This window comes from Sarcophilus harrisii, chromosome 6 (assembly GCF_902635505.1).
Source record: "Sarcophilus harrisii chromosome 6, mSarHar1.11, whole genome shotgun sequence".
NCBI lineage: Eukaryota > Metazoa > Chordata > Mammalia > Dasyuromorphia > Dasyuridae > Sarcophilus > Sarcophilus harrisii.
Genome location: NC_045431.1, coordinates 177383349 through 177408285, shown reverse-complemented (window position 1 = coordinate 177408285; position 24937 = coordinate 177383349). Strand labels below are relative to the sequence as shown.

The 24937-nt window shown below is 45.2% G+C and overlaps 1 protein-coding gene across 8 annotated transcripts in view; it reads right to left on the bottom strand.

The window, feature by feature from the left end:
* Window positions 1–24937, bottom strand: part of MTUS1 (microtubule associated scaffold protein 1) — a 125209-nt gene that overhangs the window by 88043 nt on the left and 12229 nt on the right. For 3 of the 8 annotated variants that reach the window (XM_031942188.1, XM_031942187.1, XM_031942191.1), the window contains exons 1-2: window positions 20142–20329; window positions 19435–19506 (exon numbers count right to left, since the gene is read on the bottom strand). The exons of 2 other annotated variants lie outside the window; for them this stretch is intronic. The gene's annotated coding sequence lies outside the window, so the exon portion shown is untranslated. Of the gene's footprint in view, window positions 1–13459; window positions 13954–14013; window positions 14266–19434; window positions 19507–20141; window positions 20330–23245; window positions 23494–24937 lie in introns of those variants that run through there. 3 more of the 8 variants (XM_031942189.1, XM_031942193.1, XM_031942192.1) reach the window with 3 other exon arrangements.

Here is a 24937-nt window from a genome sequence, read left to right as displayed (position 1 = left end):
ACCTAAAAAACAGAGAAAGAAAACTAGAGACCAATTTTCCTAATGTAAATTAATACAAAAATTTTAAATAAAAAACTTGCAAAATGATTACAACAATAAATGACAAAGATCATACACCACAACCAGATGATATTTATACCAGAAATGTGGGGCTGGTTCAACATTAGAAAAACTAATTAGCATAAGTGACCATATCAATAACAAAAACCACAAAAATTACGATTACCTCAATAGATGCAGAAAAATTTTTGACAAAATACAACACATTTTTATTAAAAAAAAACTGGAAAGCACATAAAGCTTTCCTTAGTATTTGGAAAGCACATAAAGCTTTCCTTAGTATTAAAAGTAAAATCTTTCTAAAACCATCAGTAAGCATTAACTGTAATGGGGATAAGATAGAAACTTTCCCAATAAGATCAGGGATGAAACAAGGATGCCCATTATTACCATTATTTAATATTGTACTGGAAGTGCTAACTACAGCAATAAGAAATTGAAGAAATTAAAAGACAATAAGTCTGCAGACAACATGGTATTCTTCGAGAATCAACTAAAAAGTAATTAAAATAATTAACTTTAGCAAAATTAATAAATATAAAATAAACTGACAAAACATTGGTATTTATTTTACCAACAAAGCCTAGCAGCAAAAGATAGAAAAAGATATTTCATTTAAAATAATTGCAAACAATATTAAATATTTGGGTGCCTGCCTGCCAAGACAAACCTAAAAACTATATGACCACAATTAAAAACGCTTTTTACACAAATAAAGTTAGATTTAAGTAACTGGAAAAATATCAATTGCTCATGGATAGGTCAAGCCAACATTACAAAAATGAAAATTCTGCCTCAATTTTCTAATTCAGTGCCATATCAAACTACTAAAGAATTATTTTATAGAGTGGAAAAATAATAAAATTCATCTAGAAGAATAAAAGATCAATAATAGCAAGAGAATGAATAAAAAATGTGAAAAGAACATGTTATGTATATGATGTTTCAAACTGTATTGTAAAGCAATTATAATCAAAATAATCTTGTATTGGCAAAGAAATAAAATGGTGGATAAGTGGAATCGATTCAGAACACAATATACAGCAGTAAATGACTACAGTAATCTAGTATTTGATAAACCCAAAGATCCCATTCTTTTGGGACAAGAATTCACTATTTCACAAAAACTACTGAAAAAACTAGAAAGTAGGCACAGATCAACATGTCATACCACATACCAGGATAAGGTAAAAATCCATACATGTTTTAGACAGAGTGCTATCACAGAAAGTTAGGGGAGAAAGAATATTTTATTTATTAGAATTGTAGATAAGAGAATTTATGACCAATAAGAGACGAGGATGATGGGATTTTTTAAAAATGGACATTAAATCAAATTTAAAAGGTTTAGTACAAACAAAACCAATGCAGCCAAAATTAGAAAAAAAAGCAGAAATCTGAGACAAGATGGCAGAGTAAAAGCAGAAAATTGTTCACTCTCCTCCAAACTGCTCCAAATACCCTTAAATAATGGCTCTAATAAAATTTTAGAGCATAAAAAAACCAAAAAACACAGAGTAGAACATTTTCCAGCCAAAGGCAAGTTAGCAGCTCAGCAGAAAAGATGGGTGATATCAGGGTAGGAGTCTAGCATGCGTCCTGGTGCAGGGTGCATTGTGCACCCCGCACCCAGCTGCAGCCTGGCCCAGCCAACCTGTGAATCAGTGACAGTCGTAGTGACTTCCAGACCTTTCAGCCCAGAGACACCAAAGAGGACCTAGAAGGTCGGCAGAAAAGGTCTACGAAACCAGAGCAGGAACCTACCGGGCAACCCCTGCACAGGCCCAGACTCCAGCTCCAGCTGGACCCCAGCATCAATGAGGTGGGACCTCTGAATCAGCAGCAGTGCTGGAGATTTCTGGATCTTTCAGCCTTGATACATCAGGGAGGCCTCAAAAGACAGTGAAGAGGATCTATGCCAACAGGATGGGAGGCTAGTAGGCAGTCCCAGTGTAGCCTGGTCAGCAGAGCCCAAGTCCAATCTAGCATATTAGATCTTCAACAGCTACAGTGGGGAGGGGACACATCTAACATCACCAGGACATAAAAGAGTACTTGAAGTCAGATTCCTAGGATTTCTGAAAACCAATGCACAAAATTCCTGAAGCTTGGGACAGTGCATTCTCCATCCTGGAAACAGAGCCCTAGTTTAACAAATTAAAAGCAGAGTAATAGGCTAGGAAAATGAGCAGAAAACACACACTTAGAAGATGATACAAAGTCAAAGCTTAAATCCAAAGTCTACAAGAAAAATAATTGAATTCACTCCCAAGTGAGTCCCAAAAGGGACTTTGAAAATCAAGTAAGAGATAAGAGGAAAAAATAGGGAAAAAATTGAGAGATCTACAAAAGGAAATACAAAAAGCTAATGAGAGAATACCTTAAAAAGTAAAATTGGCCAAATGGGAATGGAGGTACAAAAGCTCAGTGAGGAATATAATTCCTTAAAAAACAGAATTGACCAAATGGAAGCAAATGACTTTATGAGAAATTCAAGATACAATAAAACAAAACCAAAAAAAATGAAAAAAATAGAAAGAAGGAAACTGGGGAAATGTTTTGACAAAAGTTTCTCTATTAAAGGCTTCACTTCTCAAACATATAGAAACTAAGTCAAATTTATAAGAATATGAATCATTCCCCAATTGATCAATGATCAAAAGATATGAACAGCACAGTTTTCAGAAAAAGAAATCAAAGTTATCTATAGTCCTATTTTTTAAAGTGCTCTAAATCACTATTAAGTAATACAAATTAAAAAACACTGAGATAACCATTCAAACCTATCACATTGGCCAATAAGCCAGACAAGGAAAATAACAAATGTTGAAAGAGATGTGGGGAAATTGGGACACAAAGGCACTAGTGATTTAATTGTGAATTGATCTAACAATTTTGGAGAGCAGTTTGGAAGTATGCCCAAAGGGCAACCAAACTGTACATACCAAAAGAGGTCAAAGAAAAAGAAAAAAGGCCCATATGTACAAAAGTATGTATAGCAACTCTTTTTTGTGTGTGGTTGCAAAGAATTGAAAACTGAGTAGTTTGTATTTAACATATATTGGATTATTTGCCATCTGAGGAGGGGATGGGGAAAAGGAAGGGAGAAAAAAATTCGAACACAAGGTTTTGCAAGGGTGACTGTTTAAGCTGTACCAGATCTAAAAGTATATTATGAAGCAAGGGTCATCAAAACCATTTGGTACTAGTTAAGAAACAGAGTAGAACAAGTGGAACAAGTTCACAAGGTTCACAAGACACAATAATCAATAACTAGTAATCTAGGGTGTGATAATTCCAAGACCCCAGCTTCTGGGATAAGAACTCATTATTTGACAAAAATTGTTGGGAAAATTGGAAATTGGTGTGGGAGAAACTAGGCATTGACCCACACCTAACCCTATACCTATCTTGAAATGGCTTCATGATTTAGACATAAAGAGTAATACTACAAGCAAGTTAGAAGAACAAAGGATCATTTACCTCTCAAATCTCAAATTTATAAGAATTCAAGCCATTCTCCAATTGATAAATGGGAAAAAATGATATGAACAGATAATTTTCAGATGAAGAAATTAAAACCATTTCTAGTCATATGAAAAAGTGCTCCAAATCACTATTGATCAGAGAAATGTAAATTAAGATAACTGAGGTACTTTACATACCTCTCAGGTTGGCTAAAATGACAGGAAAAGATGGTGAATGTTGGAGGGGATGTGGCATAACTGGGACACTAATACATTTTTGGTGGAGTTGTGAACTGATCCAACCATTCGTGAAGTCAATTTGGAACTATGCCCAAAGGGCTATCAAATTGTTCATATCCTTTGATCCAGCAGTGTCTCTAATGGGTCTGTATCCCAAAGAGATCATAAAAAAGGGAAAAGAACCAATATGTGCAAAAATGTTCGTGGTAGCCCTTTTTGTAGTGGCAAGAAACTGGAAACTGAATGGATGCCCGTCAACTGGAGAATGGCTGAATAAGTTATAGTATATGAATGTTATGGAATGTTATTGTTCTATAAGAAATAATCAGCAGGATGATTTCAGAGAGACTTATATGAACTGATGCTGAGTGAAGTGAATATACAGCAACAAGATTATATGATGATCGATTCTGATGGACGGGGTGATTCAGGCCAGTTCTGATAGTCTTTTGATGAAGAGAGCCATTTGTACCAAGAGAGGATTTTGGGACTTGAATATGGACCGCAACATAGTATTTTTATTTTTTTATAATTGTTTTCTTCCTTATTTTTTCTCTTTTTGATCAGATTTTTATTGTGCAGCATGATAATTGTGGAAATATGTGTAGAAGAACTGCAGATGTTTAACATATTGCACTTCTTGCTGTCTAAGGGAGGGGGTGGAGAGGAGGGAGGGAAAAAAAATTGGAACACAAGGTTTTACAACAATGAATGCTGAAAATTATCTGTATTTGTTATGAAAATAAAAAACTTTAATAAAAAATTATCTATGCATATATTGTGAAAAGAGAAGCCTTTAAAATTAAATACTTTTTAAAACATATAATAAAATTGAGTAGCTGCCCATCAATTAGGGAATAGCTGAACAAGTTGTGGAATAATATAATTGTGATGAAATACTATTTTACCATAAAAAATGATGAGGGGGATGGTTTCAGAAAAACTCAGGAAGTCCTACATGAACTGATACAAAGTAAAGTGAACAGAACCAAAACACTGTGCATACATAGTAGCAGCAATATTATACAATAAAAACTTGTGAGTGACACTTGGCTATTCTCAGCCATATAATGCACAAAGACAATTCCAAAGAACCCACGATGAAAAATGCTATTCAACATCCAGCCATTCTGGAGAGCAATTTGGAACTATACCCCAAAGAGATACTAAAAAAGGGAAAGGGACCTGTATGTGCCAAAATGTTTGTGGCAGCCCTGTTTGTAGTGGCTAGAAGCTGGAAACTGAGTGGATGCCCATCAATTGGAGAATGGTTGAGTAAATTGTGGTATATGAATGTTATGGAATATTATTGTTCTGTAAGAAATGACCAGCAGGACGAATACAGCGAGGATTGGCGAGATTTACATGAACTGATGCTGAGTGAAATGAGCAGAACCAGGAGATCATTATATACCTCAACAACGCTACTGTATGAGGATGTATTCTGATGGAAGTGGATTTCTTCAACAAAGACAAGATCTAACTTAGTTTCAATTGATCAAGGATGGACAGAAGCAGCTACACCCAAAGAAAGAACACTAGGAAATGAATGTAAACTGCTTGCATTTTTGTTCTTCTTCCCAGGTTATTTATACCTTCTAAATCCAATTCTCCCTGAGCAACAAGAAAACTGTTCGGTTCTGCACACATATATTGTATCCAAGATCTACTGTAATCTATTTAACATGTATAGGACTGCTTGCCATCTTGGGGAGAGGGTGGAGGGAGGGAGGAGAAAAATCGGAACAGAAGTGAGTGCAAGGGATAATGTTGTAAAAAATTATCCTGGCATGGGTTCTGTCAATAAAAAGTTATTTAATTAAAAAAAAAAAAGAAAAAAGAAAAATGCTATTCACCTCCAAAGAATCATTGGAATCTGAATACAGATTGAAGCATGATATTTTCATTTTATTTTTCTTGCTTTTTTTTGCAACCTAGCTAATATGGAAATACACTTTGCATAATTTCACATGTGTAATTAATATTACATTTTTTGTTTTTCAGGTGGGAAAGGGAAGGGTAAAAAGGAAGGAGAAAATTCAGAACTCTTATTTTTAAAAAAATGAATGTTCAAAAAAATACAGAGAGAGAGCAAGAGAGAAGAGAGATGGTCAAGAATAATTTCCAAAAAAATCAAACTCCTGTCCCTAGCCCTACTCAGAAATCCTTTTTGGCTGCCTGATAACCCTCGGGGAAACTCAACATATCCTTCCTCACTCCAGCTAGGACACAACCATACCTAACAGGGTTACTTTTGAGTCTTCACTTGGGGGGGGGGGGGACCAGGTCAAGCTGTTCTTTCTGGGTCTGGCAGCCAGCTGCCACCCTCAGCAAGCCAACATGCTCCCCAACATCTGGGCCACGTCAACCTTGAGAGACAATCTCAGAGGCCAGTGAAAGCTACAGAGGCTTAAAACCCAACATGGCCCCAGGCAGTCAGCCTGGGAACCTCCCCCCAGCCACTCCACACCACACCACACCACCCTCATTTCACAACTCCACCTCAAGCCTGATGCCCACATTCTAAGCTACCACAACCTGTCCTGGGGCAAACAGAACAGGTTGACCTAGCTGGGGAGGGCAGCATGCTTCTACCCCCCCCCCCCCAAGAAACAAATCCAAATGAGTCTGCCTCCTTTCCGATTTCCTAAAGCCCTAATTATTTGCCATCACGTGACTCAGGAGAAACCAAAGCATCAGAAAGGGTTTAATGCGTTTTCAAATGGTTGGCAATGGAGATGAGCTACTTAGTAGGGACTTTTAACAATTCAGAAGGCAAATGCAGACCTGAAATAACGACCATTTACAAGTTCTTGCTATCCTTGCTGTTGAGTTCAGGGATTAACTCTACAAACCCTAGTTTTGTGTCAAGATCCCCCCGTTGAACCCCTCCTAGGTACACTCCCAAACCAAAGGTTCTCATTATTGGACCATGAGCTTCTCAATTGCAAAGACCACCTTTTTGACTTCCTTTGAATTCCTGGTGCTTAGAACAGAGTCTGGCTTAATAAATACTTGGTGACTTGACTTGATTCCAAGATGGCGGGTGACCTTCCCAAGTCATTAAGATTCACTGACTTCTCTCAGCAAAACTGGAAAAAAGACAAATGCCTCAATCCTTATGGCTAAACATCTTCAAGGTAACAATGTGACTCTCTGGACAAGGTCAATGTTTCAAGCCCACAAGTTCAGAGTATCTTGGATCTCTAGCCAACAGAGTCCTGAAAGGTCACCCTGAATGGCCAGTCTTCTCATTATAGACAGCAGTTCCAGGGAAGCCCAAGATTTGAACTCAAGTCCCACATCTTCCCTTAAAACCTTGGAAACAAAAGGAGTTCTCCCAACTCTGGGTTTCCACTAGAAACAAAAGATTGATTTCCAAGTCTCTGTGACAAAATGAAAAGGATCATTGGTATTAATAACAATAATAGCAATGATTAGCAATAATACTAATAAGACACATATGGCACCAGGAAAATTTTAAAATTCCTTGCACATCTTATTTAAATCTCATAATATCCCCCTGAGGCAAGTGCTCCCCACTTGGGAGATAGACCCAGACCTATGATTTCATGGGTTTATGAGAATACCAGGTGAACACACTCCTTTGACCAAGACACAGTCTTAGAGCACTGTCTGGGGCATGGAAAGAATTTGCACAGGATCACATAGAACATTTCAGGGGCAAAGTTTGAATCCCAGGTCTAGGAGTTATGCCCATTTATCTTCTTCCTCACCTTACCCCCATTTTACAGAAGGGAAAACCAAGTCTGAATAAAATAAAATAATTTGTCCATGGTCACACTAGTAGCAACAAGCTTCAAATGCAAGACTCCTGACTCCAAATCCAACAAGTCATTAAGGATGAACAGACAGAGGAGAAAGGAACAATTATTGGTTCAGAAAAATGTTTTGGTGTTGTTCACACCCAAGTCAGCCTCTGATTGGCTCAGTAAGATGAGTAGGTTTTCTTTATCTAGAAACAGAACCGATATTACGTAGGAATAAACTACAGATCACCTGAATAGGAAGAAAAAATAGATGAAGAATCTAGGAAACAGATTCCACACACTGAACAAAACGATGCTATGGGAGTACCAGGAGCTTTAACAACCACATTTCTGCCAACAGACAGGTGCCCTTTGAGCCCTCTTACAGCCCAACTTCTGTAAGGTGAAATCATTTCCTCTCTCTGGGCCTCAGTGTCTCATCTGTAAAATGAGGGTGGGTGGTAGAGGGGATTCCTGCAACCATGCCATCCAGCCCCAAATTTCAAGAGTGTCTGTCTCTCTTTATCTCTTTCTGCTTCTGTCTCTCCTCTCTCCCTCCCTCTCTCTCTCTCTCTCTCCATCCATCTGTCTGTCTCTTGTCTTTCCCTGTCTGTCTCTCCATCTTTCCATCTCTCCATCTTTCTCTGTCTCTCTCTCTCCCCGTCTGTCTCCATATCTCTGTCTCTGTCTGTCCGTCTCTCTCCATCTCTGTCCATCTGCCTCCATCTGTATCTGTCACACACACACTTTACCTGATCATGTGCCTGGCACATAGCACACAATAAATGCTCAGAAGCCAACCATCCTGACAAAATTAGAAGTACCTGGCCCTTCAAATGCCACCTGCCATCACCAGGGATGGCATTAGGTTCCCAAAGACAAGGCTCCTAGCAGAGACGCCGTGGCACATTCCAAGATAAAAAGGATTGGCCTGGCACTGTGGGTTATGAAGATAGAGAACACAGGCAGAAAATCAGGAAAACTAGGATCCCAATCCCTTCCGGGTGTCTGACTTGCCCCCATGTAGCACAATGCCCGGTGCCCAGCAGGGCTTCATAAGTGTCCGCTGGCCCTTTTCTAACAGGCTGTGTGCCTGCAGGCCAGTCACTTAAGGACTGGGTAATCCCTCCCTCACATCCAAGTCTCACAAAAAGGCCCTGCACTTAGTAAACATTGAAACACTGCACAGAAGAGATGAGGGACAGGGAGGTACCCATAACTATACCCTTGGTACTAGGAGCAGTGGCAGTGGTGATAACTCATGATCCAGCCTGATGGTTATCCAAGAACCCCTTGCTAAGTTCCCGGATGATGGGGTGGGATGAGTAGGAGATGGGGTACATTTCTGGGGCAAATATGGGTCACAAAAACTACAGAGGGTCAAGGGTATAATCTGCCCCTAAGCAGGCCCTCTTTCTGCTGGGACGCCGCTCCCACCGACTTTTCTTACCACAATCACTGGTTCCAATATCCAGCTTCGACACACTTTTCTATTTCCAATTCCCTACTCTAAGGGACCATCTTCATTTGCTTTGTTTTTTTGTTTTTTGTTTTTAATTAAAAATATTTCACTCCACGTGGGCACAATGTCTTGGAAGACTGTCCTCGAGAGTCTCAGGTAGCCTCAGGAGAAGGCTCTTTTGAACCCTGAGCAGATACAATCCAATGACCATCCTGCCCTGTTAGTGCTTGCTGGTGGCACCTGCCAACCTCAGGCCAGTGGAGGCCCTGAAATGTTTCTGGTACTAATTCAGCCCAAACACACACTGGTGAAGGGCCTACTGTGTGCAAATTCCTGCATCCTGGAGGCACCTGAGGGAAGGCTGCGGGACCACTTTCTCAGAACCTAAGGCTGCTGCTACCAATCTGGGGAGGCTGGGACAGGGTCGAGCAGCTGCCAGCAGAGCCAGCCAAATTCTGATATGGGCAGTTCCCTCCCTCCTCTCTCTGAGCAGCCCCAGCTTCTAAGGCCTGCTGGTGCCCACCCATAAGAGTCTGTATTCCAGGGCTGCCCTCTAGCTCCCTTTCCCCACCAAAATTCAATTCAGGGTACCAGTGGGTAGCAGGGATGTTAACTTTACCCTACCAACAAGCAGCATTTACCAGAGCATTTACAAACAGGCTCGTGCTTGCCTTTATATGAGACTCAGGGAACCTCACAAATTATTATCCCCATTTTATAGCCGAGAAGAACCAAGGCTTGCATCAAACAACTTTCTCACAGTGGCCGCTAAAAGAGTGCCCAGAGAGCAGGGTCTGAAGTCAGAAAAATTAGAATTCAAATCCAGCCTCAGGCACTTATTCAGAGCAGGTTGTCTGACCTCTGTCTGCCTCAATTTTCTCAGCTGTAAAATGGAAATATTTGCACCTACCTTCCAGGGGTGGTTGTGAAAATCAAATGAGATAACTGTAAAGCACTTAGCATAGTCCTGGGCACATAGTAGTCACTTAATAATTACCACTCTTATGGTCACATCTTAACATGTGTCAAAGATTTGAATCCAGGTCTTGGTAACTCAAAGCCCAATGGCATCCAAAAAAGGGGGACAGGGAGGGGGAAATGGCATCTCCTGTGCAGCACTGTCTGAGCAGGACAGCAGGACCAGCTGTGACCCCAAGGAAATATTCATCTAAGGAGGAGGGATTTGCACATCCCCACAAGGGCTTAGTAAAAAGCAAGGAGTGATGGGACAAAGAAGGGAAGTGGGAAAGTGCTCCGGGACAATCTGAGCAAGGGAAAGCCACCACTGGCTGGCTGGGGGTTGGGGGCTGCCTGGAGCAGGCTGGGGTCCTATTCTTGAGTTCTTAGCCCTCCTCTGCATCGTGCAGATGCAGTTTCCAAGAGGCCCGGCGTCAGCTCAAACCAGCCAGATGTGCATTCTGCACCTGCACCCCAAGGAAAGGTCCCCAGTCACTAACTGGACCACTTTGGAGGCAGCAGGACACAAGAACCTTCCTGCTTAGTTTTCCTGTATCCCTGGGGCTGAACCGGCATCAGACGCAGAGCCAAATTAAATTAGCACACAGATCATTTAACCCAGCCTCACTTTACAGAAGAGGAAACTGAGGCTCTCAGTAGGTGACTCTCCTCCAATACCTTCCCCAAGACACAAAGGGAACAGCAAAGCTTAAATTTAATTTAACTGAATGCCCATCACCCCAGGCCCAAGTTTTGTTTTTGTTCCTGGCCACTGACTGCCCTGGCAGAGGGAATTCCCAGGGGAGGGAAGGCCCTCTACTGACATAGTCTCTGCACCCTCTTAGCAGCTTGTTTCCTTAGAAAGTCACTGACAGGTTCATCGCCCACGGACAGGGAGAGAGGCTGGACTTGGAGCTAGGTCTTTATGGCTCCCAGGATGCCTCTCTACCCACCGGACCACACTGCCTCTCCCTGAATTACTGCTCCCTGAACTGGCTTAATGCTCAGCTCTTTTATCCTTGTCCTAATTTTCTCCAAAACACACCCATTTATTACATTTAAGTAACTATTGTTTGAGGGTAACCACTAACACCTTTTTTGTGCCCTGCCCCTGTGCTTCTCCAAATCACATTTTTAAATATCTGACAGAAATGCTCAAATGAGCTCAAGGCAACTGAAAAGAAACCTGGCATTTTCCCCCATCCAAAGTCCTGGCTGCCTGAGCTCTATCCCGACCCAAGGAAGGGCTACTCTGGGGGCCGAGGGGACAGTCTGGGGGAAATGTCCTGGGCTCGGGCAGCAGGGGGCACCCCAGGCCTGAGCAGTGGAGGGAGAGAGGAAGGTTTGTCCAAGCTCACATGAGCAGATCTGAATCCAGGACCTTTTATTCCATGGTTAGTATTCTTTTCCACTGAATGGAAGAGAGTCTCTGTGAGACCAGAGAGAAAAGCAGAAAGAGTGATGATGAAGCTCTAAGGGGGAGGGGAAGAGAGAGATAGAGACAGAAAGACAGAGAGGAGGAATGGAAAAACCGAAGGAGGAAAGACAGAGAGAGAAGAAGGAAAGGAGGGGAGACAAGAGACACAGAGAGACAGACTGAGACAGGATAGAGAAAAGGAAGAAAAGGTGAGAGAAATAGAGGCAAAGACAAAGAAAGAAAGAGGCAAAGAGACAGAGAGACAAAGACAGAAACAGAGAGAAAGACAGAAAAACAGGCAGAAAGAAAGAGACAGAGAGGAGGAGGAGGAGGAGGAAAGAAGAGGAAAGAGACATACAGAGAAAGAGACAGATAGAGAGACATACAAAGAATGTATGAGCAGGCAGCAGATATCCCATGGAAACCTCTGGCTCAAGGAAAGGAGTTGTTGCTAGTGCTCTAGGGAGAGAGGGAAAGGAAGGGGAAGAGGGGAGGGGGGAAAATGAGGGGAAGGGAAGGAAGAAAAAGAGGACTGAAGGGGAAAGAGGGAAAAAGAGGAGGGGAGGGGAGAAAATAAAGAGGATGAAAACAGGGGGGAAGAGAAGGAAGGGAAGAAGAGGGGAAGGAAAAGAAGGGGAGGAGGGAACAGAGAAGGGCTCCCCCTTCTCTTGGGAAGAGAGGAAGGAGAGGAGTAGTGGAGGGGGGGAAAGGGGAGGAGGAGGAAGAGAAGACTGCTCAGATAACCTCTGAGCAGACACCCTTAGACAGGCTCCTAAAGAGCATCAGTCCACCAGATTCTCCTTCCCTACCCATTGGAAACAGGCAACTGACCAGGGCAAGGGCACCAGCTTTATACAAACTGACTCAAGCATCTTGAAATTAAGGGAGATCAGCAGGAGAGAAATGGGCCCCACACAGAACCGCATGAAAACCCCATTACTGGTAGCTGTGTGACCTTGGCCAAGGCCTGCCCCCCCCCCCCCCCCCCCCCCCCCCCCCCAGGGCTTCCTCAGGCTCCTCCAGCATAAGATGAGAGTGCTAGTGGAGGTGACCCATGAGGTCCTTCCCGGCTCCAAGGGAGCTCACCCAGTGGTGAAACAAAACCCCAGAAAGCGTGGGAGTCTGACCCCCAGCACTATTTGGAAAATGGGTCTTCCTTCCCAAAATGCCAGCCACCCCCACCTCCCCATACACAGGACAAACTTAGACAAGCTTCCGTCCCTCCCTGCCCCCCATGCTTTTCCTAGAAGAACCTTTGAAGCTTTGTTTTTTCCAGGCCATGCTCCTTTGAAGGAGAACAGGTCAGACCCATGAGCTATTTCCTGTGGTTCTGAGAGGTTTGCAGCAGGGCAGTAGGAAAGCAGGGCCCTCCCTCACCCCCTTGCCTACCCTAGCACTGACCTCGGGCACCTGAATTCCCAAAGATCAGAGAGGCAGGGATGGACGGGTCTCCATCATTCCCGAATCTCAACCTCCTCACTTTGCAGCTGAGGACAAGAGCCCCAAGATCACCCAAGCAAAATTTGGCTGGATTTGAACTCAGATGCTCTATGCTCCCCAAGCGCCCGTCTGCAGCAGCGGCTCCCCCTTCCCAACACCAGCCGGCTCCCCTGCAGAAGCTCAGCTCCCCCAGTCCTGGAGCCTCGGCCGTAAGAGCGTCTTCTCCGTCTCTGGAACCCCCGCTTAGGTCAGGGGCTACTCCTGCCCCCAGAGCCAGGACTCAGAAGTTGAGTAAATAAATGTCTTATCAAGCACCTAGGACGGACCAGGCGCCGCACTACGGGTTTCACAAATAGTTACGGCAATTACTCCTCACGAGGAGGAGCCGGGAGGGGGAAGGAGAGACGGAAGGGAGAAGAGGAAAGAGCAGGAGAAAGGAGAAATGGGAAGGCGCGGGAGGGGAAGGTCGAGAAAGGAGAGAAAGCGAATACAAGAAGCGTAAAAACAGAAGGAAGAGAGGGGGACAAGCAAGGGAAGAAAGGAAGGAGAAAAGAGGAAAGAAGAGAAAGGGGAGGAGGAGAGAGGAAGAGGAGGAGCCGCAGACGCCGCCGCACTCCCTCCTTCCTTGGCTCGCTCACAGACTCACCCATTTGGGGGCCTCCCGAGGGGGTCCAAGTTCAAGTCCAAGTGGGGCCGGCACGAGGGGAGCCCTTGCGGGGGGCGCCGTCCTCCCGGGGCAAAGGGGCTGGGGAAGGGGGGCAGCCTCAGTGGGTGACCGCCTCCCAGCCCAGCTTTGGCCCGCTGCGCAGGCAGGCGGGCAAGGGGCCAGCGGCAGGAGTCGGAGACACCCCGCCCCCTCCGGCAGAGGTCTGGGCCGGCCCCGCCAGGGCAGGCGAGCGGTCAGTGGTCCTGGGGAGCAGCAGCAGCCCGGCGCAGTGCGCCCGGGCATCCGCCGGGGGCCGGCCTGGGGATGCCCTCCCGGTTCTCTCGTCCTCGGCCCCGGCAGCCCCTACCCGTCCCTGGGCTTCTGGGCACCCCCTGGGCTCCTAGGCTGGCCCCAAACGGGAAGCCGGCAGCCCTGGGTCTCCCAGGCACCGCAGTCCCCTGCCGCAGAGAGCACCCCTTTCACTTGGGCAGGGATCACTTCTCCAGCCCGCCCACACACACTCAAACCCCTGCCCCGAACCAATGAGCAGGTACCTCTCCTTCATCCCCGGCCGTCTCTCCCCAGCAGCTCACGTACACTAGGTGCTTGACAGAAAGGCATTACGTCCGATAGGCTTTCAAAGCCCTCCTCCCAACAGACCCCGGAGGAGTTTACATTTGATCCTTGGAGGTCACAGACTAGTTGTCTAATTTTATCTGGTGCCATAAAGCGTGCCTCACTGAGATTGGTCATGTTGGAGTCCCGGGTTTATGGCCCGAGCCTGCTGACTCTCTGTACTACCACAGGGAACCAGATACACACTCATGATTCTTCACTGTCCACAGCTGAACTAACTCCACCCACCAGCCTTCAACAAGGAACCCCAGCTTCCTTCTGTACTGACCCAGACCCAGATGGGGGACTCCCCGATCACAAGGACACGAAGGACCCAGCTCAAATGAATTGCCCTCTGCACAGTGCCCAGCATCTAGTAGGTGCTCAATAAATGCCGAGTCTCTCCCCTCTTCCCCTACCAGACCATACAAGGAGAGCTCAGTGGGTGGCCACCCAGGTACCAGAGCTCAACGTTGCCCCACTCAACCCCCCTCCACACACACAGCACAGCAGCTTCTGACTTCTTCATAATCCAATAACAATCCCTCACATCAAACACCAGACTGGGAAGCTGGGGAACAACAATGCTTCAAATCACCTTACTCAGGTAAGTAAACAAACCAAGTTTTCCAGACTCAGAATTTCATAATCACTTCCTCCAGATTGAATCCACTCAGAGAATTTTAAACACACCCACAAAGAAGGAAGTGGAAGAAGGAAAAATTACAAGAAGTACAAGGACCAAATCCCACATTGATCCAGAAACTAATTCCTTGAAAATCCCTAAAGTTAAAAAAGAAGTAAATGATGATTTTTTAAATAGGGTGTAGGAAAAAAAAATCTTTAAAGGAATCCTTTCTTAAAGAAGATTTATAAAATCAGTTTCTTTAGCATCTATTAAAGAATTAGGGTTATGCTGCCTCATCCAGCCACTACAAAACTACCTTGTTAAGAAATAAAACTAAATAGTCCATAGAGCATAAAAATGAAATACTAGTAGCTGTCCAATGAGTTTCCTATGAAGCCATATCAAGAAAAACCATTTTTTTAAAAATGAAGTATTTTATATTACTGACATCAATAAGGCAGTAGAGGTTGATATGAAAAGTTATTTCAGCCTTGGAAGCTGCCCTTTGTCCCTGTCATGAAAGTTTATTCATGAAGGTTCCCGAGAAAGGAAAGCAGAGAAGAAGGCATAGAACTGTGCTAGAAAACCCCAAATGTCAACAGATTGCCTTCTTTCAACCCAACTCAAATGGCACTTCCAAGGCCCTCCCCGAATTGTTCATAGGCCTGTGCACCCCTCCGAAGGGGAGCTCCTGGAGACCGGAGCCTGCCTCTGAGCTGCAAATCCCTGCGGCTCCTGCCCAAGTACCTCATCCATCCTGCCACCCAACCACAGAAAGGAAGGGCTGGAAGGGACTTCGGAGCTTACCAGTCCAACCCATCCCAGTCCCAGGTTACCAGCTTCTTGGAGATCTCCCAGCATGACGAGGAACCCACCACCTCCCAAAAAGCCCTTCCACTCTGGACAAAATCCAATTGTCAGGAAGTATGGTACGGCACTTCCCTGCCTCTTCCACAGGACTCTGCCCTCTGGGAGGAAACAGAAGGGGAAACTGTTCTCCCATGTCAACTCTTTAAATACATGTAGCCAGCTACCACGCCCCCTCCCTGACTCTTCTCCAAACAAAGCCCCCTCAGTCTTTTAATCCAGTCCTCACAGAGCACCGACTTAAGGTCACACTCCTGCCGGGGAGGTGGAACAGGACCCAGAACAGAGTAACTCTCATCTCCCCTTCCTAATGCAGCCCAAGATAGTATCAGCCTTATTGGCTGCCCTACCGCACAGCTGGCTCACATTGAGCACACATTGAGCTTAGAGTCCCATTAAAACTGCAATCTCAGCCCAAGAGTGTCAGTTTTTAAAATTCTGTGCCATCCTCCACTCATGAATTCCTCCCCTCTTATCTATTGCTCCTCTTCTCTCCAAACTTCAGTCCTACTCATGAACCACAGAATTCTCCCATTCTCTCTCTCCCTCTCCGTCTCCCTTTCCCCCTCTTTCCTTCTCACACTCTTCTCTCTTCCCCTTCTCCTCCCTCTTCTTCTTTCTATCTTCCTCTCTCTCTCTCTCTCTCTCTCTCTCTCTCTCTCTCTCTCTCTCTCTCTCCCCTCCCCCTCCCTTTGCTCCTTTCTTCACTTGTTTCTTCTTTTGCTTCTCTTCTTCTTCTTTTGCTTCTTCTCTCTCTGGGTCTGTGTGTCTCTCTGTCACTCTCTTTCCTCTCCCTCCTCCCCATTCCTTTCCCTATCATTGATTCCTTTAGTCCTGCCTTCAAACAAGCCCAATTTTTTTCCTAACCTTAAAAACCCTTCATTAGACTCTGCCACTCCCTCAGGCCATCATCCCACCTCTTCTGTTTCTCACTCAACTCACTGAAAGAGTTAAACCAACCTCCTCCCACTCCTAGATTCTGATACTGTCACTCATTCCATGGAGCTAACCACTCCCAAGTCCCCAGTGACTTCTCAATCACCAAATATGATGGTCTTTCCTCCACCTTTCTGCTGCACCACATTTTCTACCTGGAGACCATCTCCACCCTGACTTTTCAGAACGATGCTCCCACCTGTTTGAGTGCTCCTCCCATGTGAGTGCTCCTACCATTTCCTCTGCTGACTCATCTTCCAAACCTTACCTTTAACTTCAGCTGTTCCCCAAGGCTCTAACCTGAGACCTCTCCTCCTCACCTTCTATAATCTCTTGATAACATTTTCAACTTCCAGGGATTTAACCACCATCTCTCTGCAGATGACTCCCTGATCTCTCTCTAACCCCAGACTCCCACCTGAGCTTCATCCATCACCAATGCCTGCTGGTTACTTCAAGCTGCATCTATGATCCAGAATCACTTCAAACTCAATATATTTCAAACAGAGCTCATTCTCTTTCCCTAAAGTCAGCCTTTCTGCTGAAGGTGCTTGATTCTGACTCCCCAGGTTTAGAACCTCATGGTCAGTCTCGACTCCCACGCTCCCTGAGTCCACATGTCCAATCAGTGGCCACACCTTGCCCTTTCTGCCGCCACACCGTATCTCAGGTCTGACCCCTCTCCATTCATACACCCCTCCCTAGCCAAGGGAGTTACCCACATCAGGGCCACAGCCTCCCCTGGGCCTGCCTGCCTCCACTCCACCCTCCACACTGCTGTTGCTGATTTTACTAAGTACAGATCTGACCATGTCACTCTCCTACCCTGCCCCACCACCTCTCCAGCTTCATTCTCTGTAGTTGCTCCAAATCTCTCTTTCCCCCATGTCCCATCTGTGCATCCTCTCTGGCCATCCTACATGGAGTGCACTCTGCCCTCACTGCTGCCTCAGAGTCTCTCCATTCCACCAAGATGCGGCCCAAATATCACCTTCTGCATGAAACCTTTCCTGGTACCCACAACATTCAAGCTCCTCCCTCCTAGACAGCCTTACGTTTTATCTACTATGGATATCAATATTTATTAGCTTCTCCAAATTTCCTTATTTCAGTTGAGAACACTGCCATCTTTCCAATTCTCCCAGATTTACAACTTCAGTGTCAAACTTTATTGCTATGTCCCATCAATGGCCACAGCTTGCCATCTGTCTCTAAGCCTCCTCCTCTCCTGTGTGTCTGTCCATCCCTCCCATAACCAGCCCTCTAGATGAGGGTTTCTTAAATTTTTTCCATTTCCATTTTTTTATAAAAGCTGTTTATTTTCAAAATATATGCATAGATAATTTTCTTTTCTTTCTTTCTTTTTTTTTGCTGAGGCAATTGAGATTAAGTGACTTGCCCAGGGTCACACAGCTACATAGATCATTTTCAACATTCACCCTTGCAAAACCTTGTGTTCCAAAGTTTTTTTCTTCCTTCCTCCCACCCCATCCTTTACATATATATATATATTTTTTTTTCTTGTGTACCATGATAATTATAGACATATATATATATATATACATCTATAATTATCATGGTACACAAGAAAAATCAGATCAAAAAGGGAAAAAATGAGAAAGAAAACAAAATGCAAACAATTTTAAAAAGTGAAAAAAGTGTTTTGATCCACACTCATTCCCACAGCCCTCTCTCTGAGTGCAGATGGCTCTCTCCATCACAAGCCCATTGGAACTGGCCTGAATCACCTTGCTGTTGAAAAGAGCCACATCCATCAAAACCAATCATTATATAACCTTGCTGCTTGCAACCCATTTTTGCCCAAGAAATTTTTACATGACCGCAGGTATAAAACTATATAAAACAGGTGTACAAATCAAACATTTACTGTAATAAATGCAACTCCTTTCACAATTTCACAACCTCTATATTCAATTTTGAGACCCCATATGGGGTCATGAACCACTGTTTAAGAAGTTACTTGGTCAGCCCCATTCATCAGTCTGCCCTGAACTGTCACCGCTTAGTCAAGCCGCCTCTGTTTCCCCATGCAGCTGACTGCCAAGAAGACTGTCCTTAAACACAGGTGGAACCATGTCACCACCTTCCCTCCTCCATAAAGTGCAAAGTTTTTCAATCCCCATTATTGTAAAATAATATATGTTATATTATATATTTGACCCCTAGGAACAACTTTCCTGTTTGGCCCTTAAAGCCCTTTACCACCTGTCCTTTCCTACCTTCTCTGTCCCCTCAGGCCTTGTTCCTCAAACCTTCTCTAGGTCCAGTCATGCCGGACCACCTTCTTGCTGGCCCCCTCACACGCCAGACGCTCCATGTCTCATCTCTGTGACTGTGCCATGGCCAGCATGCAACCCTCCCAGGGTAGAACTACATATAGCACTTGAGAATGATACCCAGGCCCACTCTTGCCTAAAGGAGTCTTTCTTGACCACAACGAGCCTCAATCAGCCTCTTTACAGCCTCCCTTCTTGTTCCTGTTTCTGCTTTCTGATGATTCCCAGAACAAAGTGAATCCTCATCCCATGAGCCCCTCCAAGTACCCCTGCTGCCTCAGACTTCCCCTCCAGGGTCACCCCACATACAACTTCTATGGGCATTGTACGATCTCTCCCTGATGAGTTCCCCGACGACGGGGATCTCCCTCATCTCTGTACCCCCAGTGCTTAGGACAGAGCCTGGCACAGACTCGGTGCCCGTACGCTCCACATTTTAGCCCCAGTGGGCCCAGAATGCCCCCCATGTAGCTGGGGTGCCGCCTCCTGATTTCAGGCTTAGTGTGCTCAGTCCCAAACTACCCACATGGAACAATCTGGGCTACTGTTGTTCCCCTAACCCCCCAACAACCCCCTTCAGAACACAAACTCAGAAGGGCCACAGTTTTGCCCCTATACCCGCAGGCACTTACTAATCTGTCCCACGGCTGCCCTCGTCCTCCGTGAATCCCGCAGCCCGGTCACTTCCAGCAGGAGTGTGGCAGCTGGCGGAGGCAGAGATGCCAGTCATGGAAAAGGGAACTCAGCCTTGGACCAGGTGGGGCAGGAAAGGGAAAGCTGTCTCCAGGAGGAGCATCCATGGGCTTGGCAATTAATTATATTATGGGAGGGGAGGGAAGGGATGAGTCGTGGTTTCTTTGGGAAGCTGGGAAGAGATTTTAAAGGTGGGAAGGGCTTTTGGGTTCAATTTAGAGATAAGGAAATGGAGTCCCACCTTTTGAAGTGTCTAAAGCAGGATTTGATTCCAAGACCACTGCTACCTTGGTGTTTGGATGCCAAGATGTACCAGTGGGCTCAAGTGCATACAAGGTCTGCTGACTGAACTGCAGAGCTGGGGCCCCTGTGTTTGCTCACCCACGGCCCACCCTCCCTGCTGGCGAGGAGTACCCCTCCTGCAGAAGCCTCGGCCCCTGAAAATCCTTCCTTGGCAAACCAAAACCCAAAGCTGACACGGGGCACCTGGGGCTCAGCCCCACACCAGGCACTCCCTGGGGGGAAGCTGGAAGGCCTTTTGCGGGCTGATCACCTGCTCCTCTCTAACTCGGGCTTCGGGTTTGATCCTACAAGCAGGAGCCAAAGGAAGGGGCTTGGCCTGGGGTCTGCTGCTTGCTTCACTCACCCCACCATCTCCCAGGGAGACCCTACAATCCACACCCAGGGCGAACCGGGGCCAAGGCCAGGGCCTCCTCTTCACCAGCAGGATCTCGGCTCAGACCTGGGTCCCTGCCCTCCTGGGGGCCAGCCTGGGGCTTTGGGGCACTTCCTCTGGCTCCTCCCAGAAAGCTCCGGCCAACACAGACTTTGCTCAAAGGGCCCATTTGTCCAGTGCCTTCAAACAATGCTCTTCTGTGACATCAGGCAGCTTGAAAAAACAAGACATGCCTTTCCCTTTCTGCTCCAGAGCCTCCTGGGGCTTCCTGAACCTTAGAAACATCCCAGCAAGTTCAGTCCTGGCCAAAAGACCCTGGCCCTGGGTCCCCCCAAAGCCAGGAAAGCCTCCTTGGGCAGAATCTGCTCCTAATTAACCTCTTCCTCCTCCTCCTCCTCTTCTTCCCCAATTTCCAGAGTGTGGCAAAGGGCCCAGCCCAGTAGTTCCCCCACCACACATACACACTCCAACAGCACTGCTATTTTTAGGTTTCTGCCCGCCAAGTTCTACTGGACCCTGAGGCCCCCTCCCTCTCCCCCAGCCACCCTGGTACAGGCTGTCCTGTCCTGCCCAGCAGATGAAGGTCCAGACAACCAACCCTAGCTCCTAAGGCTCCCCTGCAACCACAGCCAGACCACCCAAGCTCCATATGTAAACAGGCCCGGGACCTCCACGTGGGAGCTATAGCAGGGTGGGAGGCAAGGGCAGTCAGAGTCTACCGACCAGATACCAGGCCCTGCTGGGCTCCCACACGAGTCTATGAAATAGAATCTCAAGTAAGAAGAGATGACCGAAGCCTACAGAAAAACCCCAAGGATCCGGAGAAGGGGGAAACCATCTCCTACAGGGAGCCATTGGGTAAGAGAAGCTTCAGGAGACAAGCAGGATTTCACCCAGTTCATACCATCCATTAACCTGTCATCCATAAGCCTCCACGTCCTCCTCCCTCCTTTCTCAGGAACTAGGATTATTAAACAACTGACATTTATAGGAGCTTCAAAGGCTTCAAAGTGCTTCAGAGACACAGTCTCATCTGAGCCCTAGGACAATCCTGTGAAAGAGGAAGCCACGTCTATCCCCATTTTACAGAGGAGGAGACTGAGACTCGGAGGAGGTTAAATGGACTTGCCCAAGGTGACCCAGTTCAGAGACAGAACTGAAGTCCAAGGTCTCTGTGTATGTTTCTCTCTCTCTTCTACCCCCAATACTAACCTATAAATAATACCCTGCAACACTGTAAAATGGCATTTGTTAGGGTCTATTTGTATGGAGCACTGGACTTGGAGTCAGCAAGATCCAAGTTCAAATCTTGTCTGAGACATTTAACTACCATTTGCTTCAATTTCCTTAACTGTAATATGGGGATAATAATAGCACCTACTTCCCAGAGTGGTTGTAAGTATCAAATGAGATGTTTGTAATTTTATTTTTGTTTGTTCAGCCAAATCTGACTCTTTTTGACCCCGTTTGGGGTTTTCTTGGCAAAGATGCTGAAGTGGCTGGCCATTTTCTTCTCCAGCTCATTTTATAGATGAGGAAACTGAGGCAAAAGGGGTTAGACTTGGCCAAGGTCATACATCTAGCGAGTATCTAAGGCTAGAGTTGAACTCATGAGCATGAGTCTTTCCTGACTCCAGGGCCAGCCCTCTATCCACTGGGACAAGCCTAAGAGCTTTCAAAGGGTCACAAGCCTGGAAGAGCTGCCAATTTCAAAAACCAATGTTTTCTATCACATCAAACTTTCCATGAAGAATGTATGGGTGCTGGGACCTTTGATTCATGTTCTATAATGAATTAAATGACTATCAATCTTTCTTCTCACCAGAGGATATACTGAAATCTTCCTGAGGGCAGGGAACAAGGCTTCTTCTTCTTGTCTGTCTGTCTGTCTGTCTGTCTTTGTCTCTCCCTCTCTGTGTGTGTGTGTTTCTCTTTGTCTGTCTGTCTCCCTCCCTCCCTTGCTCTTTCTTTGTCTCTCTCCTCTTTCTCTGCCTCTCTGTCTCTTTCTCTCTATATGTCTCTCTCTCTCTCTCTTCCTCTCTTTCTTCTCTTTCTTTCTTCCTCTCTTCCTTTCTTTTTCCTCTCTCCTCTTCTGTCTGTCTCTCTCTCTCTTTCTGAGCCTCTTTCTGTCTCTGTTTCTGTCTGTCTCTTAAGTCTGTCTCTGTCTCGGTCTATCTGTCCCTCTATTCCCCATGTCTTCCCATCTCTCCCATTACAGACAGTCCACATGAGGTGACCCTACAGAGGGAGGGAGGGAGGGAGCAGATGAGGAATTGGATGGGCTTGGGTAAGGGGAGAGAGGCAAGGAGGCTACCACTGACTGACCATTCTAACTCATGCTTCTACAAAGGAGAATTCGCATTCCCTCACTCATTGAGGAGCTGGAAGGAAAGCCACCAGATATAAGTGATTGTGTTGGCTGATGACAAAGGCCCTCTGGGAAGATTCAGTCTTTTTACAAGAAGCACTTATTAACCCAAAAGATTTTTAATTACTAGAGGGAGTCAAGGAGAACCTTTTGAAAACCCAGAATCACAGAATGTTAAAGATGGAAGAGAACATCTAGTGCAAAGAGCTTATATTTTACAGATGGTCTCCATCTCCTACAAGAGGCCTTTCCTCATTCCTCCAGCCATTAGGGCACCTCCCCCTGATCCCTGCCTTCCAATCACCATCAACAATTACTTTTAATTACCTTATGCATGCTTTTGGGCTGAGTTATGTGTCAATTCAAAATCATAAAATATGAAAATGGGAGCCAATTTGGCCCCAGTTACACCCAATAAAGCATGATCCAACCTCTGCTTCAAGAACTTCATGGAGGGGAAGCCATCATTCCTGAGACAAATAATTACTTTTTGAACAACTTGAATTGTTAGGAATCTTCATCTATTAATGGGCTTAATTAGCTTCTCTTCACCCTACCCCCACCCCAGTGTTCCTGGTTCTGCCCTGGGAGCTCAGAAGAACCAGCCAGTCTCTATTCCCCATGTCAGCTCTTCCAGACCTTCAAGAAAGCTAACCCTCAGTCTTCCCTCCACGGCATTCAGCATCCCTGGTCCTATTTTACAGACCTCCTATGATACTGGCCTCTTCTGGATACTCTCCAGCTTAGCCAGAATCCTTGGAATGGAACAGAATTCTCCCGCTGAGATTCAACTGAGGCAGAGTTCCCTCCTGGAAGCCACACCTCTCAAATTCATCTCTGTCTCTCTGTCTCATCTGTAAAATATAAGGTTCTTGGATTAGATGCTCTCTTCCATCATTAACATTCTGTGATTCCAGGTTTTCAAAAGGTCCTCCCTGGGCCTCCTCTACTAGTCTGAACACATTATTGAGCATCTCAGGCTGGGAGATCCCTCCCCACCCACTATGATGTTTGTAGACAAACTGTTGTCTAACCAGACACACGCCCCATTCACTTGGGAAGGTGACTATTGAACCCAAGTGATTCAATTGCTATTTTCATTCATTGCTATTTGTCTAATTCAGTTCAGCCCTGTATCTGTCAAGATCATTTTGAAGGCTCATTCTTCCATCCAAAGTTAGTTCTTCCAGCTTAACATCCCTCGAGTTCCAGTTCCAATTCATCAATGATGGACAGAAGCAGCTACACCCAGAGAAAGAACACTGGGAAATGAATGTAAACTGTTTGCCTTTTTGTTTTTCTTCCCAGATTATTTTTACCTTCTGAATCCAATTCTCCCTGTGAACAAGAGAACTGTTCGGTTCTACACACACATATTGTATCTAGGATATACTGTAATATATTTAACATGTATAGGACTGCTTGCCATCTGGGGGAGGGGAAAAGTCAGAACAGAAGTGAGTGCAAGGGATAATGTTGTAAAAAATTACCCAGGCATGGGTTCTGTCAATAAAAAGTTATAATTGTTAAAAAAAAAAAAAAAATCTCTTGAGTTCACTTCCCTCTGGACACAGACTTTTAGGGGATGTTTGTACCAATTATTCTTATTGGACTACCTTCATAAAGCTCATTAAGTTTGACTGACTGGTTGATATAAATGGATGATGGGAGAAGTAGTATCAGTGGGGGTTTATGTGAGCAGATTTGGAACAACAAATAATCTCTAAAGAGAAACCCTCATAGTAACTATTCTAAAAGTCACAGAAGCAGTAAGGAAGAGCTGAAATCCTGGTTTCATCTCAGGACGAACCCAGAAAAACACTGCCCCTTGCCCCCAGTGACTTGCCAAGAAAAAAGTTACAAAAATATTGTAGATTTTCCTCAAAACTGGAGTCAGGGAGATTCTTAAGTAACCTCAGCAGCCAGTAGAGTGGGATTATCCAGAGAAATTGTGCCCATACCATCTTCTACCTTAGAACTTGGGAATTAAGCTATAAAATTTATTCATATCCAAAATGAAGGAACTGCCAGGTCAGGTCATTAGCCACACCTGGAGAGTCCCAGAAAAAGGTAAACAGAGAGGAGAAGGTGGTGAAGGAACTTGGAGGCCAAAATCCAACTTCCTTCTTAAATGAATGAATGGATACCATTTATTAAGTGATTTCTGTGTGCAAAGCACTGTGCTAAACATTAAGAAAGCACACAGGAAATTAATGATAGTCTCAAGGTGCTCCCCTCCTGATTAGGAAATAGGATATAATTTTTTTTTTTTTGTTTCATGGATGAGGACTTTGAGGAAGAAAATGATGAAATAATTTTTCTGTGGTTTCCCAGATTGTAAGTGGTCAAGGTGGATTGGAATCCAGATCCTCCTTGTTCCAAACACATATTCTACCAT